The sequence below is a fragment of the Mus caroli genome, chromosome 10 (genome assembly GCF_900094665.2).
Source record: "Mus caroli chromosome 10, CAROLI_EIJ_v1.1, whole genome shotgun sequence".
Classification (NCBI taxonomy): domain Eukaryota; kingdom Metazoa; phylum Chordata; class Mammalia; order Rodentia; family Muridae; genus Mus; species Mus caroli.
In genome coordinates, this window is record NC_034579.1 from 23,337,607 (window position 1) to 23,356,935 (window position 19,329).

The 19,329-nt window shown below is 37.3% G+C and overlaps 1 protein-coding gene across 3 annotated transcripts in view; it reads right to left on the minus strand.

The window, feature by feature from the left end:
• The window catches only part of Lama2 (laminin subunit alpha 2), a 601,578-nt gene that overhangs the window by 395,697 nt on the left and 186,552 nt on the right, over window positions 1-19,329 (minus strand). The gene's annotated exons all lie outside the window — the stretch shown is intronic.

A 19,329-nucleotide genomic window follows, 5' to 3' on the forward strand; every position in this document is an offset into this window, starting at 1 on the left:
CTCTAACCAGCCCCTTTTTCCTAATGTTTCCAGAGTGAGTTCCAGGACAGCCACGACTACACAGAGAAACCCTGTCTCGAAAAACCAAAAAAAAAAAAAAAAAAAAAGTACTGCTCTTCCTATCTTATTTATTTTTAAGATATGCTCTTTTTTATTACTTTTTACTGGATATTTTCCTTTCTCTTTTTTACTGGATATTTTCTTTATTTACATTTCAAATGTTATCCCTTTCCCAGCACCACGCCCCCAAACCCCCCTATCCCACCCCTCTACCCCTGCTTCTATAAGGGTGTTCCCCCACCCACCTACCCCCTTCTGCCTCCCTGCCCTTGAATTCCCCTACACTGGAAGACCAAGCCTTCACAGGACCAAGGGCCTCACTTCACATTGGTGCCCAACAATGCCATCCTCTGCTACATATGCAGCTGGAGCCATGAGTCCCTCCAAGTATTCTCCTTTGTTGGTTGTTCAGTCCCTGAGAGCTATAGTGTGATGATTTGTATATCCTTGGACCAGGGAATGGCACCATCTGAAGGTGTGGCCTTGTTGGAATAGGTGTGACCTGGTTGGGATGGGTGTGTCACTGTGGATATGGGTCCACACCCTAGTTGCCTGGAAGTCAGTTTTCCACTAGCAACCTTTGGATGAAGACATAGAACTCTCAGCTCCTTCTGCACCATGCCTGCCTGGATACTGAAATGCTCCCACCTTGATGATAATGGACTGAACCTCTGAACCTATAAGCCAGCCCCAATTAAATGTTGTTTTTTTATAAGACTTGCCTTGGTCATGGTGTCTGTTCACAGCAGTAAAACCCTGACTAAGACATATAGGGAGTCTAGATGGTTGACATTGTTGTTCTTCCTATAGGGTTGCAAACCGCTTCAGCTCCTTCGGTCCTTTCTTTAATTCCTCCATTGGGGACCCTGTGCTCAGTCCAATGCTTCGATGGATGCTTCGAGCATCCATCTCTGTATCTGTCAGGCTCTGGTAGAGCCTCTCAGAAGACAGGATACTAATAGGAGACTATTTCAGGCTCCTGTCAGCAAGCACTTCTTGGCATCCACAATAGTGTCTGAGTTTGGTAACTATATAAGAGATGAATCCCCAGGGTGGGCAGTTTCTGGATGGCCTTTCCTTCGGTCTCTGCTCCACACTTAGTCACCGTATTTGGTCCCATTACTAGTTTTTTCCACTTTCTAAGAAGGGCCAAAGCACCCACACTTTGTACATCCTTCTTGAGCTTCATGTGGACTGTGAATTGTATCTTGGGTTTTCTGAGCTTTTGAGCTAATATCCACTTATCAGTGAGTACATTATATGTGTATTCTTTTGTGATTGGGTTACCTTACCTCACTCAGGATGATCTTTTCTAGTTCCATCGATTAGCCTAAGAAATTCATGAATTCATTATTTTAATAGCTAGTAGTACTAACTCCTGTGTAAATATACCACATTTTTTATCTATTCCTCTGTTGAAGGATATCTGTGTTCTCTCCAGCTCTCGCTATTATAGATAAGGCTGCTATAAACATAATGGAGCATGTGTACTTGTTAAATGTTGGAGAATCTTTTGGGTATAGTCTCAGGAATGGTTAATCTGGGTCCTCAGGTAATGCTATGCCCAATTTTCTGAGGAACTGCCACACTAATTTCCAGAGTGGTTGTACTAGCTTGAAATCTCACCAACAATGGAGGAGTAGTTCTCTTTTTCCATATCCACGCCAGCATCTGCTGTCACCTGAGTTTTTGAACTTAGCCATTCTGACTAGTGTGAGATGGATTCTAAGGGTTGTTTCGGTTTGCATTTCCTTGATGCCTAAGGGTGTTGAACATTTCTTTAGGTATTTCTCAGCCATTCAGTATTCCTCAGTTGAAAATTCTTTGTTTAGTTTTGTACCTCATTTTTAATAAGGTTATTTGATTCTCTGGGGTCTAACTTCTTGAGTTCTTTGTATATATTGTTTGTTAGCCCTCTATTGGATATAGCATTGGTAAAGGTCTTTTTCCAATCTGATCGTTGCCATTTTGTCCTATTGACAGTGTCCTTTGCCTTACAGAAGCTTTGCAATTTTATGTGGTTCCATTTGTCAATTCTTTATCTTAGAGCATAAGCCATTGGTGTTCTGTTTTGGAAAATTCCCCCTGTACCCATATGTTCGAGGCTCTTACCCACTTTCTTCTCTATAAGTTTCAGTGTCTCTGGTGTTATGTGGAGTTTCTTGAACCACTTGGACTTGAGGTTTGTACAGAAATATAAGAAAGTGCCCATTTCCATTCTTCTTAATGCTGACCTCCAGTTGAGTCAGCACCATTTGTTGAAAATTCTGTCTTTTTCCCATTGGATGGCTTTAGCTCCTTTGTCAAAGATCAAGTGACCATAGGTGTGTTGGTTCATTTCTGGATCTTCAATTCTACTCCATTAATCTTCCTGCCTATATCTGTACCAGTACAATACACTTTTTATCACTATTGCTCTGTAGTACAGCTTGAGGTCAGGATAGTGATTCCCCCAGAAGTTCTTTTATTGTTGAGTACAGCTTTTGCTATCTTGGGTTTTTTTGTTATTCCAAATGAATTTGCAAATTGCCCTTTCTAATTCTATGAAGAATTGAGGTGGAATTTTGATTGGGATTGCATTAAATCTGTAGATTGCTTTTGGAAATGTGGCCATTTTTACTATATTATTCTTGCCAATCCATGAGCATGAGAGATCATTCCATCTTCTGAGATCTTCTTTGATTTCTTTCTTTAGAGACTTGAAGTTCCTGTCATACAGATTTTTCATTTGCTTAGTCAGAGTCACACCAAGGTATTTTATATTATTTGGGACTATTGTGAAGGGTGTTGATTCCCTAATTTCCTTCTCAACCTGTTTATCCTCTGGATATAGGAATGATTTGCTTGAGTTAATTTTATATCCAGCCTCTATGCTGAAGTTTTTAGTAGCTGTATGAGTTTTGTGGTGGAATTTTTGGGGTCAATGAAACTGTTCTGAATTTCTCTTTCTTTGTTGGGTTTTTCTGTGGTTTAGGTATAAGCATAATGGTGGCTTTATAGAACAAATTGGGTAATTTTCTTTCTGTTGCTGTTTTGTAGAATAATTTGAAGAGTATTGGTATTATGTCTTCTTTGAAGGTTTGATAGAATTCTGCGCTAAACCCATCTGGTCCTGGGCTTTCTTTGGTTGAGAGAATTTTAATGACTGCTTCTATTTCTTTAGGGGTTATGGGAATGTTTAGATCATTTATCTGATCCTGATTTTACTTTTGCTCCTGGTATCTGTCAAGAAAATTGTCCATTTCATCCAGATTTCCCAATTTGGTTGAGTATAGTCTTTCATAGTAGGATCTGATGATTTTTTTTATTTTCCTCAGTTTTAATTGTTATGTCTCCATTTTCATTTTTGATTTTATTAATTTGGATCCTGTCTCTGTACCCTCTGATTAGCCTGACTGGTTTATCTATCTTGTTGCTTTTCTCAAAGAGCTAGTTCCTAGTTTTGTTGATTCTTTATATAGTTCTTTTTGTCTCTACTCAGTTGATTTCAGCCCTGAGTTTGATTATCTTCTCCCATCTACTCTCTTGTGTATATTTGCTTCTTTTTGTTCTAGAACTTTCAGGTGTGCTGTCAAGCTGCTAGTGTATGCTCTCTCCATTTTCTTTTTGGAGACACTTCGAGCTATGAATTTTTGTTTTAACACTGCTATGAACAGTGGACTGAACATGCAAAAGTGGTGGGCTTTCCTTTCCTACCACTGATCCAACTGTCTGCTCCACATATGTATGCTCTGTATGACACAACTTAGTTTGCTCTTATATTGCTAAATAATTTTACCAGTGATTAAGTATATACTACACAATTTCTTCTTGTTCCCTTAGGGATTTTACTCTAGTTATGATTTTGACATGAGGAGCAACAATTCCCCGCATCTCCTCTTGAGAGTTGCACTTCTTGCACTCTTTAGAGCAACATCTAAAAATACAATCACACATCATTCTTGCTTTCACAGGGATCCTAAAGACCTTTTTTTGTGTTTCAAGATAAGACATCTATATACCCTTAGTGTTATGTCACAGTCTAGTTGCATTTCTTGACAGGCAGAATCAGAGCAATAGGAATAGATAATCCCTGATAATCCTCTAAAATGTATGTGTTCATGTGTATATGTGTGTGTTTGTGTGTGGGGGGGTATGATTTCCTATCACAACAAGGTAGAAAGAGAAGGAATCTTAAATATAAATAAAATACCAGGCCTATTAATTCACCTGCGGTCCCATAAAAGCTGAATATTAGTTGCAGATACTAAGTACTAAAATTTGCAAATAAGGTAGGTAAGATGGTTAATTAGAGAAAGGTGCTTGCCACCAATTCTTCAGACCTGGGTACCGAACCCACAGATAGAAGAAAGAAAACAATTTCTATGAGTGATCCTATAATTTCCATATGGACCCTAATGGCATAGACATGCTCTCCAATTCCATACCCCAAATAAATGGAAAACAAATTGGGGATCAAAGGGACCAAATCCTGTGACTATTTTTTTTCTTCTTCTCAAAACTCAGTACACTTGAATTAGACCATAATCACTTTCAAAAGATAAACATTTAATTTTACCTTCGTGCTAAGTATCCTATTTATTTATTTGTTCTGCTATTTTATACTATGTTTCCAATTTTCTTGGTGACTTTAATGCAATTCTGGTCATTTTAAGACACTTGGGCAAGAATCACATTAGTGGTCTTTCCTGCCTAAGTCAATAAACTTTAGTTAGTGTTTCCTTTATTAATGTTCATTTTATGTCCTCTCTCCATTGCCTCTTACATGTGTGACTCAATAGTATCTCTTTTGGTGTCTATGGGCATATGCAAATTTGTAGACTACTTGAAGGTATTCTCATGACTGACTACCAACAACATTAATATTGCTTCAGTCTGGGCTCATATCTTAGCTCCTTACAAGTAAGATGCATAATCTTCAGAAAGTGCATAGTTCTAATCAATTTCCTTATCCATAAAGGGAACAGTGTTCACTTCATTAGGTACCATTACTAAACACCTTACAGAAGAGCCCAGAAAGTGATGAATAAATGACAGATATTAGCTACATTTGCTCAAGGTAACAGTGGGAAGATATCAATGTCTGTTTCTATCATGATGTTCTGATGACAAGCAATCTTAAAATATATTTGCATGTGGCAACCAGCATGTTATCCATGTAAGTATGAATTCATTCTGTATGTACTCATGCTAAAGACTACCCTAATGAGGAAGGCTGATGTTAAGGTCCTGTTGAATAGTTCTACCATGAGAATTTACCTGTACACTTTACATTTGAGAGTTGCAACAACATGCACCCAGTCCCCATCATCACTAGGGCTCTCTGGAGGTAAAGTTATTATGGAATATCAGAAAATGAAATGGACTCATTATCAGGTTTTCCAAAGTCATGGGAACCACAACTATGTAAAACATGATTTTGTCTTTCCAGGTTTCTAGTGTGGGAGAAATAAACAGTTAGGTGGTTTTTTTTTTGTTTTTGTTTTTGTTTGTTTGTTTGTTTGTTTGGTTGGTTTTTTTTTTTTTGCTTTTGTATTGTGCTGACAGCCTTGTACCTTTGGCTATTTCATGGAAGGACTTCATTGAAATTTGCTCTGAGAATGCATTCCCAGGAAAGTACTTATCTTGGAAGTTTGGGCAATTTCTTATGTTATCATGCAAGGAAATAATATAACAACATTTTCCTTTCTTTTTTTTTTGTATGAAAACTCTGTATGTTCCACTGAAGTAGCCAATTCACCTGAGATGAGCAACAACCTCTATCTTAAATAATCTTGATATGTTTTCATTGTTTAATTGTACTGAAACTATACTTTGCTTTATGGCACTCCATTTTTTCCCATATGTTGATATATATCAAGTGCTTTGTTCTCACACTGTGATTGATTTTTGCGCTCTCCTTATTATCTTGTCCTCCTGACTTGAGAGAAGATTCTTCTCGTCATCAGAAAAAGAATGAAAAATTAAGAATGCTCAAATGCTGATTTTCCTTAAAGGAGAATAATCAAAATTTTTAGAGAATAACATTCTGTTTCATAATACACATATGAAATTGAAAGCATATAGATCATTTTCCTAAACTCTGTTAACTCGGGATCTGGGCGTGGTGGTGGGAATTACTTTTTGGTCTGAAAATACAGAATAAGCATGTTCACTTTTTATTGAGAGTGTTTTAATTAGTTGTATGAGAATTTTGTACAGTTGATTTTACTCACATTTACCCTCTGTTTTCCCAATTCCCAGATATGTTCCCTCATTATCCACACAACTCCATGACTTTTCTTCCTTTGAAGCCAAATAGTAATAGCATCTATCCGTGAATGTGCAGATTCACATTGGAGCTTGATTGACCTAACAGGGGCTACACTCTTACAGAAAACTGCCTCTCTTTCTCCAAGTAGATGTCAATTTCCAATAACTCATCATTTGGCTAAGAATGAGACGACATCCAGCTTCACTCCTCACTGTACATACATGTCTTAGTCTGTCCCCCAAGAGCTTGGGATACAGGCACTCCCTAACTTCCCTATAACAAATAAAGACAGCTGCTACATTCCTTCCTTCTCGCCCGCTTAAAGAGCAATAGAGAATCAGACAAGATTCTATTGCAACTCTCAAGACATGCATTCCTTGGAAAACTTTATGCAAAGACCAAACTACTAAGTATATGCATAGAATTCACTGGAGGTCAAGAAAAGAAGAACTCTTAAATCGTATTCTGTAGCATATTGTGACAAACACTCATGCCAGTTGTTGTTTATCAAATCTGCACTTTGAGCCAGACACATTGTTTAAATCATCTCATTTAATACAACTGGCCTGGAAGACTTATTCTTACTTCAAATCTTGAAGTAAGTTAGCTGACCTTTAGAGAGTTGCTCAAGGTTATAGAGTTATTGACTGCCAGACCCAGAATCCAAAGAAGCCTGATCTCAAAGGCTCCTAACTTAAGGACACGACCTGTGACACCTCAATTGTCCCTGATGTACATATTTTAACTATTTATTCCAGGCCAAAAGATAACGGGCAAGAAAATCACTCATGTGATTTCAGATTAAATATGGTTTGTGCTTCCTATGGAATTTTATACGCTGTTACATTTGCTTAACCATGTCTTAATAACATTTGGGAAAATAGATTTCTTCAAGAAGTAGTTTGTATGTATCAGAGAGTTAAAAAAAATTTCCACGCCAGATGTTCATATGAAAGTATCCAGATGTTACAAAATGATCATCCAGAAGGCCAGTGACAAAAGAAAACCAAACTGAGGAATAATTTCCAAAGAGAAATAAAAATAGAGACAGCAATTTGGTGATTGGGGCGAGGGGCTGCTCGGTTGCAGAAGGGTGATTATTACTCGGCTGTTTTAGTGCACGTGTACAGACAGATCTCTAAAAGGACCTGAGAGTATTCCTATGTTGTTTCCTATGTGGAAAAAAATAATGACCTTTCGAGGACAATGATCAGGATCCACCAAAGCACATTTTACTGTAGTGTGTTTTTTTTGTTTGTTTATTTTAAGAGAACTCCTCTTAGGTACCTGAGATGTATATAAAAATATTGTGCAGATAATTTGTGCCTATGAATATTCTTATATGCTGCCCAGATTCGTGTCCAGAAGGAAAGCTTACCCCTTTACCACAGACTCTGCTGGGTTTTTGTGGGACATTAACAAGTGAGTGAGTGAATGGCACACACAAATACTGCAAAAGACCAGGGTTCTCTCCCTGTTGCTGTCTTAATAGAAACTGAAAAGCTAGCTGCTTCATGACTGTCTAACTGGCTCCACCTTCTCTTTCTATGAGTGACATAACAGAGATGGTAGTCTGCATGAGAGTCCCTACACACAACTATGTAACAATATAAATAGGGAGAAGTGAATGCATGCATGAACCATGGTTCCCCTGTTCATGGAACTTAGCAGCTGTCAATGTGATTCTTACACGGAGATGACTGTAAAATACCTAATGTTCCATGGAAAGACAATGCCTATATAGAGACTTTAGAGATACCTTTATAAAGCAAACACAAAAGTTGATTCACTGTCTGATATAACCTAATGAACAAACAAGAAAAGATGACTTTTGTTCCTATTTCCGCAAACGTCCTTTCATACTTTCTCCTAGGGGACTTGTATGAGTTATAAACACACCAATAGAAGCAGGAATTTCAATAGTTTTGAGTCTTTGGCTGTCCTTAATCATGCAGCCTTCTCACAGGACTTGTTTACTTCCCTCTCTGCAGCTGTGAGTTTTGGACACAGTTGTACAGACCTTGATTTTCAAAATTACTTACCATTCCTCTTCCAGACCAGAATATCTGTATGCTGTTTGGTTTGGCATATGTCATACTTTAAATCTATCTAACACTAGCTTACATCTATCCTATTATATAATAAGTCCTTTAATTTAGAAAATAAAAATATCCTACTTATCCAGATTTGATATACTTTCAATTTTTTTACTTTTAAAAGACACAGAGACATCGCTTCCTTTCTGTGAAAACAAACATTGGTTCACAGCAGCACCAGATCCCTCTTCTCATTCAGCCTTTGTTTCTTTTGCTGATAGAGATATCATCTGTCTGAAAATTACCCATTCTATTTTTAAAATGTCCAAAACCATCTCTTTCTCATGCCTGAATGTGTGCCTTCAGCCAAAGGAGAGCTGACCTTCTTGGCTCCTCCTAGGTGGTCCCACAGAGACACCAGAGAGCCCTGGCAAGCTTTATAGCGGAGGCTCTGTAGGAAAAAAAATTCAAGAAACCTCCATGTTGGTACAGGTAATGTTTCCCCCTGCTTATTTGATTGTATTCTTGTTGTTTGATTATGCAAGCATTTGTACTTAATACAGAGGCATGCAAGAGGAAACACATTTGTAAATGGTGTTATAGCCGTACGACCATTATAGACATTGACTGTTGCATATCTGCATGGAATATCCACTTCATACAGATGATATGTGGAGTATTTGTATGTGTATAGCTGGTATTTGTGTATATGAGGCTGTGTGTATAAGAAGTCTCTCTCTCTCTCTCTCTATCTCTCTCTCTCTCTCTCTCTCTCTCTGTGTGTGTGTGTATGCACATTTGTGTATGTGATAGCTTGCTGATTCTAAGTCCATGAATAATGAACCAACATATTTGACATATTTCTTCAGACTCAATCAAACATAGTTGAGAGAAACAGAAAGCACAGATTCCATGAAATGTGGGGCATTTTTGTGCAGATAACTGCTTTTTAATAACTTGAAAAAACTGTACATTAAAATAGTGCAGAAGGGCTTGAAAAGCATTCAGACACAAGTCTTCACTTACTCTTACCACTAAGTGCATTGTGATGTGTGCAACTGAACATACTATGTGTTTGTACAATGGACAGCACAGTCTGTCTATTTATACCACATTACCAGAAACATGAGAAATGTGCCATGCAAAGGTGTTATGGCAACCAAAAAGCCACTAGACATTAGGAACATTTCAGATCTACAGTATTTTTCTAGATCAATTGATTTATGCTGTGATTGGCTGCAACATCACTCTATAGGTATGATGGCATTTAAATGTCTCACATAAAGATCTGGGATTTGTTCAGTGTGTTGAATAGAATCTCTGAGGAGAAAATCTCATAGGAAATCTCATAGCTCTGGATAGAGCAGGTTTGTCTATAATGTGGGAGTCAAGTCCACACTAGGCTTGTTCAGTGAATTATTCAGTGGCTATCCATCAATCCACTGAGGAAGAGGGAGAATTCTGAAGAATTGGACATCTAGTGATGGAGTCCATCACCATGAAGAACAAGCCCCTCATTATGTGAGCATCACATGAAAACAAAAGCACAGTAAGAGTCAGCTTGTGACTCAGAGTAAAACTTCAAACGCTTTGTCCCTTGGAGTCATAAAGACCACCCACTTCTATTTCAACATCTTCACTGAGACCATTGCATGAGGAAAGAATTCTCCCCAAATTTGTCTAGGTTTCACCAACATGAGTTTCTTTTGTCTCCTATTTTTTTCTTTCACAAAAATTTAACTTTAAAAATGGAATTCTATCATTCTCAAATTCCCTTACAGGTTAGTACAGAGAGCATCTTTATTCAACTTATGTAGTAAAGAAATCATGTTGAGTGAAAGCAATTGCTAACAACACAGTCCACCTGCCTCCCACTCAACCATGCAGTTCCTCAAACAGGTCCCTAGCATACATATTCACTCATTCATTCTTTCTGCCCCCTCTCTCCATCCCTCCCTCCATCATGTCTGTTCAGTACCTGAGAACTCGTTATCACCTCCAAAACTCTGAGATGTTTTCTCTGCTGCATTTCCTGACTTATACTAAGCCTCTAAAAATAACACACTTTAATCTCTGTACCCAAGACAATGCTTGTTATACAGAGGGTTCTCAGTATTTGTTAAATGGAAAATAAAAGATAAACCTGTATCACACTATATCTTCTCATGATTGTTTTTTAACAATAGCAATCCATTTGTCAGATGTACTGACACTGTATCAAGTCATATTTTGGTGCCCCTATCTTTTGAGTAAAACATTTGCTTAGAAGTGATAAAAATGTAAGCTGCTCTCCTGCAGTTAATTCAACATGAAACTTTATCTTGTTATGAGATAACTGAGCACAACATAACAAATTGTGAGAATGGAAAGCACCCGCTTTTCATCCACAGAAAAATATGCTGATAAGCAAGATGGAAAAATTAAACCACTGCTCTGATTCTCTTTTCTAAAATACAAAGATCCTTTTCTTGACATAATCTCTGAGAGTTATTACGAATAATTTTACAATATGATAATACATCTTAAAAGTACTGGAGTGTCACTCTAAGGGGATATCAGGTTTAAAAATACGTAAAATGTTGATTTAAATACGGCAGCTATCAATCCTGATACAGTGAATGTCTACATGTGTGATCGTGTTACACATGTAGGGGAACTGCAATGAGCCCCTGGAGGTACAGATATGCAAATTCATGTTTTATAGTCTATGAAGCAAAACACAGGTCCAGACTCATTAACTGTAACTGATATTCTGTCAACATCCACATGCTCCCCACAGCATCTTAAGGAACCTAGTTAGTCCTATGAAAGTACCATTTCTGATCTCCTCAGCACCCCATGAATTAAAAAATCAGACTTGATATAACTGTTGTGAGCTTAGTAATCACTATGCCACTACTTCAGCCATAGAAAGACCTTCATAAAACCATACTACACATGATTGTTTCAGCAGAGTGTTCAGTTGGTTCCCTTACAATGATGCAAGTGGAAACATTGTCTACAACTCACTAAAGCTATATCTAGGATCTTTACCTTTCTACAAATATTTCTATTCAGGCTTTTTGCATGCATTACTGCAAACCATATGAAACTGCATTTTATAGACTAAAAACAGTCTCCTATTGGCAATCTCCTATGGCTGCACAGAACAGTGGGGCTGGGTTTAAAAGGCACATTTCAATGGAAAGATACCCAATTCCTGCTGGATGAAGCTAAAAGCAACATTACTAAAGGAAATGTGGTTTCCTGAAAGTTGCAGTCTTGCCAGGTTTGCCAGGATTCTCCTTCTCACAAAACATCCCATCAGGGGAGTGGATGGTAAACTCTGTGTCTTATGTACTCCACTGTTAGCAAAATTTAGCAGTTATAAATTTATGTATTTCCAGTGAAAATATTTGGTTGCAGTCAGTCTGCTATGGTGCAAAAATACACGTCCTCAGGCCAGAGTCTTCAGCAGCAGGTTTTTCTACACTGCTCAACTCTCAGCAGGGTGCCTGGTGACGTTGCTCCTGGTATCTTCCTATGCTAGCTCATAAAGAGTGATCATAGCCATTCTGCTCCTGGGTTACTTGTCTGGGGGACTTTTGATAACAGCTTGAGTGTTGAAAGTTTCCCAATGGAGCAGAGCTTATTTGAATCATTTCATGATCCTTTGTTGCATTTTCAAGCATGCTTGGGCAATAAAGATTATCTTTCCTGTGTAAGACTGATTAATGGACATTCACATTACTGATGACAAGGATAATAACCATCTACCAACTTTCTTCCTTTGTTTCTTAGGAGTCATATTTTAACTGGGAGCCTTTTGGTAATGTTGAATAGAGTTGATGAAACGACTTAACAAAGCCTGTATAACCTGTCAGTCATTCCAGCAGTAGCTTGCTTGCTCAGCAATTGAAAATTGATTTTATCTTGTGAGGTTATGCAGGGGCCTGGCAAACACAGAAGTGGATGCTCACAGTCAGCTATTGGATGGAACACAAGGCCCCCAATGGAGGCGCTAGAGAAAGTACCCAAGGAGCTAAAGGGGTCTTTAACCCTATAGGTGGAACAACAATAGGAACTAACCAGTACCCCCAAAGCTCATGTCTCTAGCTGCATATGTATCAGAAGATGGCATAATCGGCCATCATTGGGAAGAGAGGTCCCTTGGTCTTGCAAACTTTATATGCCTCTGTACGGGGGGAACGCCAGGGCCAAGAAGTGGGAGTGGGTGGGTAGGGGAATGGGGGTGGGCTGGGGGATTTTGGGGATAGCATTTGAAATGTAAATAAAGAAAATACCTAATAAAAAATAAAAATAAATTAAAAAAAAAGAAAATTGATTTTAAATGTTACAAGATGGGTGAGTACTCAGAAGCAAAAATGTTCAGCGGTTGAAAGCCAGACCTGAAACTTGTGGTCATAGACAGAGAAATGTATGCTGGCAAGGAATGGGCACTCCCAGCAGATATTCCAGATATACGCCATATACACAGGGAGATTTCTAGTTCTCCAAAAACATAGTATGAGCATTAAAATCAGATCCAAATGTTACATGAGCGCTACGAACCCTGGAAAAGTTAGACATCTTCTCTATGTCGCTTTTTGCTCGGGGGTAAATTAAGATGATTCTTTTTATGGATGTTTTTGATTTCCACAAGTAATTGAGACAATAACCCCCAAATTTTACATAAAAAAATCTCAAAAGTAATCCCTAAGTTTCAAATCGTATATTGATATTAGTTATTACTGATGTGATAAGATGTAATACTATGCTGCTTCATGCTGGTGTCTCACTGTGTTCCTGCCCACTGGTCATTGAATAAACATCTCTTTCAAAAATAGTAAGTAAGTCCTTAATGTAAATAAATAATGACTCAGGACACAAGAGCCATGGTGTTGATGGTTCTAGTACAACACTCTGTTAGAAGTGATCTATTTTATTGTTTAATGGTGTTGATCTTACACTGCCTATTGATACACTTTATCATAGGCATGTGCCTATAATGAAAACCATAATGTGCATATGGTTTCAGTACTATTTATGGTTTCCCACATCCAGTGGGAGTACTGAGCTGATCCTGGCCCTCTTGCAGACAAGCACACTGCATGAGGCTGCTACATATGAGTTTGTATTTACAAATCCCCTAGATAACGTTTGTGATACAAGTCATATGCTATAATTACTAGCACTATAAATATCTCTCTGGCCCTGCACTAACTTCACATCAGCCCTGGAGATCCCCTTCTCTTCTTTTTGGTAGTTCATCCTTCATGGAAATAAAGTTGTTTGCTTCGCTTATTCCTTCCATAATGTTTTACAGTCTGTGACTGCCGTCACAATTACTCTGCAGAACAGTCCTACGTGGTCCTGCTTCTGGAATGCTTCCTGATCTTCATCTAGGACAGTCTTTCTAAGATGAGGGGTGGGCTATAGTAACAAAGGAACTGAGAGAATCTTCTGTCATGTTATACAGGGTATATGGATAACATGCATTGCAATAAACTAGACCTCTACTCTAGCATGAGAACAGCTGGACATCTATTGTTACTTATCTCGGCACTTTCCATTGTTACTTGCTGACAGAACTACATCTGCCACATCAGCTGAAGTGAGAGCATGCAGTCAGTGCCACTGTGCCTTAGGTCTACCACATTCCTCCCTGTACAGGCTGTAACATATCATGGATCACCGTTTTTTTTTTCTTTTTTGCTTGTTTGTTTGTTTGTTTGTTACCAGTGGATGCTCACAGTTCACCTCCATAACTGCTTCCTTGGATATTACTATTATCTCTACAAGATTTGACCCTTGTCAGCCAGTTTCTCCATTTTTATTTTCAAAGATACTGCATGAATTTAAGAGCACCTGTTGCTATTTTCTATGTATACTATATCTAATGTGTATACATTAAAAATCAATGGACTAGCAAAGGAAAGAACCCAGTCTTCCTAACTTTATTTTTATCAAAAAGGTATATTTTGTAGCACAATAAATAAAAATATCTTAAATGAATGAAATATATCTATGTGTGTAACGCTTTAGAAAGAAAATATTTCAAGTACTCTCTGTGTTTCTCATAGGGTTTGATAATCTTCAGGGCAAGGTTCCATGTTGTATGCAGTTGACCTGCCTGATGCTGGTTATTGTAATGATTATGTATGGGGAAAGATATATAGAAACTCCAAGCAATTATTTACTTCAATGACTGTTTCTAACAGAAATTTTTAGTGCCCTCCTGCTTTTCCCTGAGGGAGCAATTCCAAGGTTCACATAGAAGGGAAAAATTCCTCATTATCATTTGCTCATTTTAATGGAGTTCATATGAAATCACACTATGCTGTAACAACACCACATCAAAGAAGAAACTCTGAGACTTTTTTAACATGCTGTGTTTGTGTCTTCTCTCCCTTGTAATTTTCAGTTCTAAGGATCATCATAGTATCAGGTGATGAAAAGAAAATGAAAAATATTCTGTCTTACTATATAAAATTCTGTCATATGAAAAATCAAAATAATATCAAAGCTATAAATATGGCTTTCTAAAAGAAGTATCTTCAAGAATTAATGATGGTGTCTGTAGGGATTTTTTATATCAGATTGCCACATTTCAAAAGTAAACTCAAAGGGAATCTAAATTCCATTGAGATGTACTCCTGTGGGGTGGGAAAGGTTGTATTAATAAGCAAAGAATATCACTTGTAAATAACTTAAGGTCTCTGTATGAGGAAGTTGATGCAACATCACCATGGAAACCATGCATATTCAGTTATTTGGTCTAGTATCTATCTAAATACATTAAAAGTAATAATCCTAGCCACAGGGCAAGAACATTTCATATAACAAATAAACATTGATTACAATTTTGATTTTAGAATTGCTAAAGCATTACCATCCACACAGGCATGCTTCTCAACCCTGTCAGTGTAATTCCTGTCTCATGTGCCTCTTCAACCATCAATAACTGAGTAAGGTCGAGGTTGGTATTCAGCTTTAAACCACCCAGAGACTCCATTCCCTGAATCTTACTAGGTTTCCTGCTTATTATCTTTCTTCAGCTATAAATTCCCAACACTCTTTCCTTAAGTGACCCATTACTCTGTTCCTCCTCAGGGGTTGAGGAAGCTGGGATTGTCTGGAAAGAAAGCCAGGAACGAGAGAGTTCACAACCAGAGGCACCTGGAACACATATTTAAAACATGCTTCCCATGTCCTTGTCATATGTATTAAAATAAGTGAGAGGCTATCATTCCCCAAAAAATGCTTCAGGAAGTGATTTATGAGGTTTACAAGTGAATCTGACTTCTCAGTGATATTTCCATTGACAGCCCCTGTGAGGAGTTCTCAGGAACTTGTAGCAGCACCTATTTTCTGCAGATGCAACACTCATTGTAGGAGTGTGACTGCTCTGCAGCCTGCTGGGGAGGCATGTCTGCATATGGGTGCCCATTAGAGCTTTCTCCTGTGGCTGGACTCACAACTTAATGGAGGCTCCCTGTGGCCTGCTGCCTTATAGCCTACAACTTCTATTACTGAATTCCAGATCATTCTCTCTGACTCAAGGAAAGCAAATTCCTGCTGAGTCCTCTCAGCACTGATGATACAAAATTACCTTTTTCTAAAATTAAACTCCAAAGGCTTTTTCCTCAAAGCCTCCCATGGTTTTCAGCCGGGATAACAACACACTGGTTATCTCCCCATGGTCATCCCTCTCCCTCCATGCCAAGCCCTAATACTTGATGTGCCAGTGTTATCACAGCTCACAGTGAGCTACTCTGCTCCCTTGGGATTCATACCCAGCATGAAGAACTAATCTCTTTCTTGGCAGTAGTTGAACCTTGTTATCTTGGGAACTTAGTACAACCCTGAAGTTCCGTCACAGTGAAGCCACATGGTAAGGATTTTTGATCTCTTGAAACTCATGTAGAGTGTGCTGAGAAAATTCAGAGAAGGTAGCAAGTCGGGTGCTGAAGCAACAAAGTCCAAGAAAACAGTGGGAATGATGCAGCCAACAGAAAAGATGTCAGAAAAAGAATTCTGCAGTCATGATTCCAACAGAGGCAGTAGCCAGTACACATTCTGTATGCATAGAGGCCAAACTAAAGATCTAGTCTTTACAAGATCAATGCTGAATAGACCTAGTTATCTTTTAAACTGGTAATGGTGGGTTATGTACCTGAAACAACATTTTAGAATATCTTGATGGTTTTGGTGTGTCTTTAAATGTCTACAAAAAGGGACAGGGACATAAACCTACACTCATTGAATTGGGCCACTGGTCATGAGAAGATGATTTTCTATTTATATTCTACTTTTAAACCTAAAAACAGTTATATTGGTGCATTATGATTAAGATGTTCTTATTTCATCCGGTCTTCTTTTCATTGGTGTGCTTTAAAATAATCTATTTTTCCCTAGTTACAACTTAATTTTATACTTAAAGGATATTATGATGGTCTGACTAAGATGAACATTCCATGCTTAGGCAAAAATGTGTACTTCAGATTGTGGTGAATATTTAGACACTGCTGCCCTAAATAAAAAGTTATCTAGAAGAATAATTTTATGAATAAATAAAACGTGTATAAAAGTACACATTGAATTAAATATGAGGAGCAAAAGAAAGCTGTTTCTTCCACAATAATCTTCCTCCAAACCAGGTCAATTTAATTTTTAGACATTAGGCAAGTCCAAAGGGAATAATTGTCTACAAAATATTTTTTCAATAGGTCTTAAAATAACTCTTAAATTTTTCACAGATTAGAGATTATAAAAGAAACACAATTATAGATTTAATGTTTTCTCCAAAACTGGATTCAAGAAGAGAAATACAGACACTAATGGAAAATTTAACAATATCTGAATAAAGCCACTACTTTGGTTCATAATCATGTAACAATGTGTAAGGCATTGTCTGTAGCAATAGCAGTGTGAAAATATCTCATGAGTCTCTGCATCTTATAATTATGTAAATTTAACACAATTTTAAAATGTAAAACTACATATATGACTTTGATTCTGTTTCTAGAAAGTTTAATGACCAGAACAAACACTTCCAATGACAAATACCAATCAAATGACAGAATACAGAAGAATATTCATTTAAAGCCATTTAAGAGCTATAAGAGGACAGAAATTAATGTCTAGAGAGGCCTTGGTGCACTGTGACAGATTTAACCCTGTGGTGTGTTCCTGTCCCAAAGACATGACTGGGAAAACTAAAAAAATGCTTTAGACAACCATGCTGTATTAAGAGGGCAAAATTAGGGTTAGATTCTGAAATTTGAAGGGATTAGGGTTTAGCAAATTCCATGTATATTGGTTTGAACCCCAAAGACAGGAAATTAAGGAGTATAGTTGGGATTAACACAACTGTATCAGGTTCCTCGGAGCTTTACTCTGAATGTCCCAAGAATTCATATCTGTAAATTGTTTTTAAAAAACCCAAATTGCTATGGCATTGCAGAAACATCAGAAAATTCCCACAAGATGATCATATCCCAGTTCTTCAATTATTTCACACTGTTCAAATACAAATTTGGTATTCAAAGTAATCAGGAATATGCGGATATACAGCATAAAATAGCATCAACTAGTAATTGGTCAACAAAATATTTCCATAAATGTTGGTCAATTAGTTTTTAAACAAAATTTCAAGAAATTATAACTTTGTACTGAAATAAAAACACAATGCTGAAAGGCAACATATTCCACACAAATTATATTATTAAATTAATATTTTATTTATTTTTAAATCTGAGTTTCATATATCTACATGAGTCTTAATAGAACACAGAGGACATCAGCTCTGTTGATGCTGGAGTTACAGGAAGCTATGAGCTATCCCAGGTGCTGGGAGTTGAATTTAACTCCTGTTTAAGAACATTCTGTTCTCTTAGCCACTGACCCATCACACCAGCATCATAAAATGAATGTTTAATAAATATAAAATTCCAATGGAAAACTAGAATCCTAAACTTCTACTTGAAAATGAACCAGAGAAATTCTGGAAATTATAAATAATTGTAAACACAATTATTGTTCTGTAAACAGTTTCAATGGATTTTACATAGCTCTGGGAAGAATTTCATGCACTAAAAATAGGCTATAATAAATTATTCAAATATACTAAAGGAAAAAATGGACAAAAGTACACAAATGAGAGACACAAGTGGAAAATGCATAGTGACAAACGTTCTAATGTATTTTTTATTGGGATTACAGGAGAAAGACTGAAAGAAACAATACTTGTGGAACTATGCACTACTGACCTATTACTTGAACTGACTAAAGACATCATTTTGTAGAAGTGTAACACAAAATGATATTGGAATCTCAAAAAGGAATTGCTATAACCTAGTGCAGCACTGCCCAAAAGAGCTATGCAAGGTCAAAGGTGCCCTAGTTGGTGGACACCAATGTGGTAGTGACTTGTCATCCATACCTTCTGGACACTCAGGATGTGAGTAGTGCAACTGACTAACCAAATTCTAATACAACTTGAAAAAGCATAGATTGATTTAAACAACTTTAAATGGCTATTGCCTTTTGAAGCATGAAGTCGGAGCATCATAACCATACTACTGTAATGCAAATGAGAATATAAATACCTTCAAGGAAATCAAAGAAAAGACACCTTGAGGGACACACTTTGGGTAGCTCTGTTCTCTACAGAAACAACAGAACTCAGAAAATAATAAAATATAAAAAGACTAATGGTTACATTCTTAAGATCTTCTCTGTAATAGCATATCCCATAATAATTTCTATCAGGTATTTGTTTAACACAGAAATCTCATGTAGATGAACTAATATGTTTGTCTTGAAATGTAAAATTATCTTCTCAAAGTACTTTTCCAACTCCTCTGTGAGTAGCAGTGGACCACCCACTCTGCCTATTTCCCTTGTGGCCCTTTTATCATTGTATTTATTTACCAGTTAATGTATTTCCTCTCTTACTGAACTGTCACTTCTATTGGTATTTTAAACACAAACATCTAA